The sequence below is a fragment of the Schistocerca serialis genome, chromosome 7 (assembly GCF_023864345.2).
Source record: "Schistocerca serialis cubense isolate TAMUIC-IGC-003099 chromosome 7, iqSchSeri2.2, whole genome shotgun sequence".
In the NCBI taxonomy this organism is placed as follows: domain Eukaryota; kingdom Metazoa; phylum Arthropoda; class Insecta; order Orthoptera; family Acrididae; genus Schistocerca; species Schistocerca serialis.
In genome coordinates this window covers 442,361,456-442,370,146 of record NC_064644.1, presented here as the reverse complement: position 1 = coordinate 442,370,146, position 8,691 = coordinate 442,361,456, and the positions used below count along the sequence as shown (strand labels likewise).

At 41.9% G+C, this 8,691-nt stretch overlaps 1 pseudogene; it reads right to left on the bottom strand.

Moving 5' to 3' along the window:
* Positions 1-1,693: 1,693 nt before the first annotated feature.
* Positions 1,694-1,811, bottom strand: LOC126413624 (5S ribosomal RNA; annotated as a pseudogene).
* Between the last annotated feature and the right edge of the window lie 6,880 nt (positions 1,812-8,691).

The window sequence follows — 8,691 nt, the reverse complement described above, 5'->3', positions numbered from 1 at the left end:
CAATTCTTTTGTCGATTATAGAAAAAGAGAAGATGTGATATTTCGAGCCCATGATAGATCCATTGTGCTTTTTATTGAAGGGAACCGATGATAATTCGATGTTTCGTTTAAATCAACAAATTCTTTTCTTTAAGGAGAACACTGCGAGGCGTTCTCTGAAGTAATCCGTTTCTCCTAACGTTTTCCCTGCTACAGATATGATCTCTGCATTCAGTGCTGAAGGCGGCTTTTGTTTCGGCTATACCACTAGCAAAACGCTGGTGAGTTTGCTGAGAGACTGCCATCTGGAAGATATGAAATACACATCATCCGTTTTTACGGAACGTATATAGCAGGAAATTTTTATTTTTGTGCATTTTACAGTCTGATAACTTCACTCGATAAGGAACTGGATTTCTTCTCGTTACCGGTATCTGTCATACGTAGCGCAGCAGCAAATTATGTAAAACATTAAGCGATAAAAACATGCTGAGTAATCGTTGTGTACGGTTGATTTTAGCTCATATGTTGCAGGGAATGAAACACAGGTAAAATATCGAAATGATGTTTAAAATTGAGAACAGAACGATAGCCTGTTTCCTCCTCGAGTGATTGGGTTTTTATGTGCGAAGGACGGTCGCGAATGATGCGCCCATTCACGTCCTCACGAATCGCGAATAATGATGTTATAACAATCGTCATAACTCGTAAACGATACAGGATAGTGTAACGACGTTTTTTGCAAATGATAGCACGCAATGAGTCATCTAAGTTGTATGATAAAAACTCGAAACCGAGAAATGGAAGTAAATCTTTCGCAGCAGTGAGAAGTTGGCGGCTCAGGAGGGATACAAATGTCCATAGCGCAGTACAGTTACTCAACCGCGCCCGTATTAACGTCCACAGCTGCCTCGGAACGGCATAATGCACATCGACGGTACCGAAAGGGCCAATATAGTTAATGGTTTCAGTTAAACATCATAACCATTGCCTCATGTAAACTGAATATCCAGCAATCATGGAAATTTGGAAATTTCTGGTAACGTCTTATGGGACCTAACTGCGGATGTCATCGGTCCTTGAACTTACACTCTACTTAATCTAACTGAAACTAACTCAACGCTAAAAACAACACACACACACCCATGCCTGAAGGAGGACTCTAACCTCCGAAGAGGGAAGCCGCGTAGACCGTGAGAATCATGGAAAGGGTTATCAAGTTTGAAACAGTGGTGTGTATGACACCCCAGTGTTGTGGCTGGAAGCGGCGTATTGTGCGAGTATAGATATGATATATCAGTCTGTTACATATCCTTGTTTACGAACTTGGTAGCACTCTGCGAGTCAGCCAACTTTTTATGTGGGATGGTGAAATGAAAATTCGTTGCAAAAGACGAGCCAAACCATATTGGCCCTTAGCCACCTGACGTGTACTCCAGACGTGTATTCCTGACGTTATTCGTAGAGTCCGCTTGCATAATTTAAATTTTATGTTACATTACATAAAAAGATTAGCACCCCGTATGCAGGCCACGAGTGGCCTACCGGGACCATCCGACCGCCGTGTCATCCTCCGTGGAGAGTGCGGATAGGAGGGGCGTGGGGTCAGCACACCGCTCTCCCGGTCGTAAGATTGTATTCTTGACCGGAGCCACTACTATTCGGTCGAGTAGCTCCTCGATTGGCATCATGAGGCTGAGTGCACCCCGAAAAATGGCAACAGCGCACGGCAGCCTCGATGGTCACCCACCCAAGTGCCGACCACGCCCGACAGCGCTCAACTTCGGTGATCGCACGGGAACCGGTGTATCCACTGCGGCAAGGCCGTTGCCGCATAGAAAGATTGCAATTTATTAAAGTCACGACATTGTTTTCACACTATTTTAATAGTGACATAACTTCAAAATGTGAAAAAATTATATTACAGGCATAAAAAATCAACACTTAACAAAAGTTTACTCGTTTTATGCAAAATTGTAGAAACTCAAAAAAATTGAGATCTGGCAGACAAATCCTTATAATATCAATATATTTGCATATATTTTATCTATAGTATATAAGTAATTTTTTGCACATATTAACACAAGATTTGCAAAATTACAAGGCACACACACACAAATTGCGGCGACATTTAATGCACATTTTTTGACTGCATTCAACGCAAATAGGATTCTTACATGCAAAATGTAAATAGAATATTTCGCATTTCTTTTTGGGATCATAAGTCGAGCATGTCCTTCTTTTATCAAGGTATTTGTCCCAATTTTAGAATTAGATGTATGGTGCACTGAGTTCTCTTTGAAAGCGGTAAAAATACACGCGACGTTTCAGTTGTGGCTTTGTAAGCTCTTCTGCCAACGTTTTTATGAAAGTTATCCGCGGTACCTTTCACATAGTTTGGTTCATGTTGCTAACATTGTACGCGTTCGCTAAAGATTTATCAAGGACTCGATAGAATATTGCCATTGGCCATCGTTGAGTTCTTTTAGACGTTGAGTAGGTAGTACATTTCTGATCAGCCATGTGAACGTCGCCCTTTGTGCTGTTGTAAAATATGGTTATTTCCGGTTTCTCCGTATTTGAATTCGCAAAACTCCCTGAGCAGGTTTGCCGGCCGGAGTGGCCGAGCGGTTAAAGGCGCTACGGTCGCAGGTTCGAATCCTGCCTCGGGCATGGATGTATGTGATGTCCTTAGGTAAGTTAGGTTTAAGTAGCTCTAAGTTCTAGGGGACATATGACCACAGCTGTTGCGTCCCATAGTGCTCAGAGCCATTTGAACCATTTCAACCTGAGTAGGATTATTCAGCTTTTGGTACTCATCTGCTAGGCCTTTTCCACCGGAATCTTTCCCTAAGTACAAGTATGCGTCCAACAGGTTCCCAGTTTTAGCATCAGTAATGCACATGATTTTCAAATCCTATTTTTGTGGGTTTCTTCGGGATTTACATTTTGAATTTGCACTTTGCACGAAAAGTTACTAGCATTTAATCAGTGCAGAAGTCTTCACAGTTCTGAGTAAACATTTCAAAAAGTTGCGATAGGTGCAACTAATCCAGTGCAGCTAATTCAGTGCTGTGGCGTTCAGTTCGAGTATCCGCATCATCAAACCGAAGACAGTTGAGCAGTACTTCAAACCTGTTCTTACTTGTAATGCAGCGATATATTTCTTTGCCTGTGCCGTCTTTGCTGCACCGGCATGTGTAGTGTGTATGATTCTCATTGAAAATGGCAGTAAATTACACCAATGACGGCTTTCAATTCAGTTACATGTATATCATAAACAGCTGTATCCCTTTGGTAATTGGGTAGAATTTTTTGATATTTTCATTAGTATGCTTAACTATTTCTCCCAGCATACCTCCACAGACAAACAAGCTCCACAAATCCAGAGGCTTCCTATTTTCAAGCACAGCACCTTGAAAATTACGTTTTAGTCCAGGTGGGCGCCGGATGATAACATGATGCACAGTCCTTGATCTTGGGACAGGAGGACAAGAAGGTCAAAGAAATCGCTTCTTACAAAAGTAGTTGCGGCATCTTGCGAGTGGTATATCGTCGTCGGAAGATGAATCACCGTTTGGCGTCCAAGTGTGTTTCTCTTGCTCGATGGGTAAAGGTTCAGTCCCATCAGTATCGACTTCTGAATCGGACTGATGTCCGTCTTCAATGATGTGATCAACTGAAACATCTTCTACGTCACTGCAATCTTCATTGGGAAGTGCTGGTATGGATAATAATTCTTCAGAATCTATGTCGACTTCCTCTAACCATCTGACTATATTTTTCTCTATTTTCTCCTTTTGAGACATTGTTACCCCACAAGCATAAAAAATATACAATTTAATGAATGTTACGTAACCTCCTGAGGTCGGTCATACGGAACACAAGCAAAAAAGCCATACCGAGTGCGCGCGCGTTTGGAGCACCGAGCGCAAGTTACGGGCGGGGAACGGGGAAGTACGTTGACTCACAACTGTGTCACGTGCGTAAAAACGGAAAAAATTTATAAACAAAGACTCAAGAGTCTCTGAGATCAACGTCCATTGTTTACGGGTTAGAGAATACACAGTAACTCAGGTCTCCGAGAGTGATTTTGCTGAATGGAGAAAAAGTACAGCGAGCTATCGTTAGGAGAATAAGGAGATAAACGAATATATGGGAATATGACCGGAAATGCGTCCCGAGGTAGCTACGTCCACTTTCAGATGAACATAAGAGTTGTCTGCAGTGTGGGTTTCAATGATGGAAAGCACACATGAAGAAACACTAGGCAAGTGGGAATGCTTTGTTGTACTAGTGTGTTAGCTGCATCACTGCTAGGTACATTCGGTTCATTGCTGTTGCCGACTCACTCTGGTACACTCGCGTAGTGAAGCGCTGAGTGATGAGTGCCCCATACACAAACCAGTAACAGGCTGGCTTGATCTTTACATACATCACCGTCATCATCATCAATGTTGTGCCCTACATAGGTCTTCACATGTAGCTTTCCATACAGTCCTGTCATATGCTACCCTCTCCGTTTTCTCATAAATGTTTTCTGTTCTTATATGTTCAAAAATGTTCAAATGTGTCTGAAATCTTATGGGACTTAACTGCTAAGATCTTCAGTCCCTAAGCTTGCACATTAATCTAAATTCTCCTAAGAACAAACACACACACCCATGCCCGAGGGAGGACTCGAACCTCCGCCGGGACCAGCCGCACAGTCCATGACTGCAGCGCCTATAGACCGCTCGGCTAATCCCGCGCGGCTCTGTTCTTATATTCTTCACTATGGAGAATCTTTTGCATTCTCCTCTCGTTCGCCTCTTCTCCTTCCATTCACAATTCCTTCCATAGCACCAATGAGTAAAAAATCTCTTCTTATCCAGTGCCCAAACCAATTGTGTTTTCTCTTCCTGAATATCTTCAGATATCTCTCTCGCAAATCCATGTAGCAAATGCTTCTATTCTTCGTTCTTCCTCTCTTCTCATTGTCCATGTATCAGTTCCATATATCACCATGTCCCATATAAAGCAAATCAACAGTCCCTTCCTTAGGTCCTGTCCATATATAAGCCACATATAAGCCTCCTATTCTCTTTAACCCTAGGACACTAAAGAGGGTAATTTTATATTGCCATTATGCCATTGTCAATATTACTATTCCAAATTTTTTCAAAGACAGACGTAATTTAGAGGGTATACATTAGTGAGTTAAAATTATTAGATCTCTAAAAGCATGTTACCCACCAAATTAAGTGCCACATATCCTGTATTGTACCCTACTGCAATCATAAACTTCATGAGGGTATAGTAATATAGGGTTCTATGCCACCTAGGAAACTGCTATATGCATTTTCATCTCCATATTGTATCTCATGTCTTGCATTGTTATGCTTCCCAGATATTTGAGAGAACTATTATGTTCTATAGTTTCCTGTCCTATCTTCATAGTTGTCTTACTATTATTGCACTTATCACCATACATTTTGCCTTTTTCTTCTTAATAGGTCTTATTTAAGTCCTTTAACATTCGAAACATAGTTCTTTCACTCTCTCGCAATTGCACCACATTAACCGCAAATCGAATACATTCTACTCTCCTGCTACCAAGCCTCACTCCTCATTTTTGTTTCAGATATTTCTGAGTAATATGATACAAATATATGTTAGACACAATTGGGGAGAGAAAGCAGACCTGTCTCTTTCCCTTTGCAATTGTGCTTTCCTCTGTCATCTCATTCCTCACCTATACTCTTATTTTCTGTTGTAAGTTACGGTTTCTTAGACAGCTTTCTACCGGCCGCTGTGACAGAACAGTTCTGGGCGCTTCAGTCCGGAACCGCGCTGCTGCTGCGGCCGCAGGATCGAATTCCGCCTCAGGCATGGATTTGTGTGATTTCCTTAGGTTAGTTAGGTTTAAGTAGATCTAAGTATGACCTCAGAAGTTAAGTTCAATAGTTCTTAGAGCCATTTGAGCCAAACTGTTTTCTATTCCTCCACTCGATTCCATTCTTCCTCAGAATGTCCAATAATTTATATATTTACTCTTTCAAAGGCTTTCTCAAAGTCAATCGGCACAACACAAACTTCTCTTCCTATTTCTACGTATCTGTCACCTATAATTCTTAACAGCCAATTTGTATCTCTTTCTCTCTTCTAAATCCATACTGTTCCTCTGCAATCCTTTTTCTGTGAGTGTTCCTTGTACTCTTCTATCACCCTTAGCTGAATGTTTGGTTTTAAAGCCCTCACATTCCTCGGCATTACTTTTCTTCCCAGTCGATATCATAGGTGCCGAGAGAACGTCATCTGTCCGTTCACCTTTTTTCCATATAGCTTATTACACAAGTGAGTTACTTCTTTCACACCACTTCTCTCAAGATTCTTAAACAGTTCTGCTGGAAATGCATCAGTTCCACTTGCTCTATAATTCTTCATCTCTCTTAAAGCCGTTCCTATTTCTCCTTCAATGATTCAGCATCCTTTGTACTCTTTTCTAATTATCTTCTCCTGATTCATATCATTTGGTTTGCGATCAGCCTCATAGAAACACTCTACATATTCTTGCCTCTTTCACAAAACTTCCTCGATCTATGAAATATTGAACCATCGCAATTCCCATACCTACGATGCTTCTCCTTGCTTCAAAGACTAGGTCAGAAGTTAAACTTTCCATATTTCCTAGCGTTTCTAGTTTGACCACTTTCATACATATTTCTTTCATCCATGTCTTCCTTGCTTGTTCTGTTTCTTTCCTTAATTCATTATTTAGCTCTCTGCACATTCTCCTCCCTTCCCCAAGGCCTACTGTTTTTCATTTCCTTCTTTCATCCATGTTACTCATCATTGTCTTTTTTACCCATTTCTTCCTTGTTATTTCAAACTTCCTCACCCCTGCCACTTCTTCTGTAGATTCCTTCAGGTTTTGCCTCAACCTCTTTAATTTCTCCTTTGCTCTCTCTTCATTGGGCCTATTAAAGTAATTGAGTTTTATAACTGCGCATCCTTACCTTTTTCCTTTCGTCTTTCTATGTCAAATTTTTCTCTTGGTTTTCCTTCTCTGACTCTCTCCAACCTTATTTGCAAGTCTGCAACCATTAAGTTGTGGTCCAAATCTGTGTGTGCTCCCGAATATGCCAAGGCATTCTTCTGTTATATTTGTATGTCTTGAAAACCATGATAGTATCAATTGGGTATTTATCGTCATTAAACCTAGGTATCCAAGTATATCTTTGTGTTGTGTGTTCAATCAATGTGTTTCCAATCACAAAAGAATTTTCTCTGCATAAATTAAGCAGGCTTTCACCACTGTCGTTTCTATTTCCCATTCTATATCTTCCAACAACTCCCTAGTCTTGTCCTCTCCTGTCACTGCGTTCCATTATCCCACTGTTGTGTCGGATACTGTGGGAGTCACCACCACCACAAGGAAGGAAGCAGAGAAGTACAGTGGCAGGAATCCAAAATGATCTGTGTGTATCTCATACTGATTAACACTTTGTTTCTGAAAAGAAGAAAACCATTACATGACTTGCTTTCTATGCCTCCTACATCGAAGTACTTTTTACTATTACTATTCGCAGAGTGTGAGCTAAGTGTCGTCTTGGTATTACTCAGTACTGATTCTCTGAAAGTCAGTGACCCATCTGGGAGCCGAACAGCGATGGGTGGCTGGTTAAATCAGCGTTTACAGGAAACGCTGAACTCTGTCTTCCTGGAGGTCTGGCGCTGCCCGCTCTTTCCATTGGAGCATGGGTCGGCGCCTGGTTGATGCCGTTTGAAGGTACTGCGGCTGCTCAGTGTGCAGTCGATGCTTTCAGATTGCACATTCCTCCTCCTCAAAATGCCACACCATTGTCACGTAGGGAGCCATTTTACGAAAACGGAGGAGAGGGGGAGGGGAACGAGGGAGGAAGGTGGGTGGCGTGAGGAGACTGGAGCCGCAGATGGGACCGGTCGCGCCCCAACATCACTGCTGCGCTCCGAGGGGAATGTTGGCCAGAAAACCCCAGACAGGGGGCCCACTCTCTTCTTGAGCCAGTCCGACAAAAAACGGGGACGATGACGAGGACGACGACCATTGTTTTGACATGGAGTAAGTTCACTTGTAACTTTATCTCTAAGTGCAACAAGTACGGGACGCGCTCGGAAAAGCTTAGGTTGCGCATTGCCCTTCTTTGTAGCATGCACCACAGAGTTATTTGCTCCGCCAAGACGTTCAGAAAATAAATCTGGAGACTTCGCAAACAATTTAGTAGCACTGATTTTTGGGCTGAAAGCAGCAACAGTAAATACATTGTCCTGAATAAGAAGACGAAATAAATCAAAACAATCCAAGCCAAAAATATTTTCACAGTCTCGTGATCGCAAAACTGTAAATATCACTGTTCTGGTGAGAGACTAGAATGTGTCAGGTAAACTATTTGTACAAATAACTGGAAAGCCCTGACCGTTATACGGAATAAGTTGCATGGAGGACTTTGTCAGCTAGGACGAGCTCAACTGTTCGTAAGTGGCACAATTAAGCAATGTAATGGAAGCATCATTGTCCAACTGAAGTCGCACAGAGTGCCCTGCAATGACTGAACTTAGTCATTGCAGTCATAAACAGTTTGTTTGACCTTCATTACACAGCACTTGTGTGGCATGAAGGCACATCTTGAATTTGGTCATTACTAGTACCGTTGCGCCGGTTTAGAAAAAACTACATTCACTCAGCTAGAA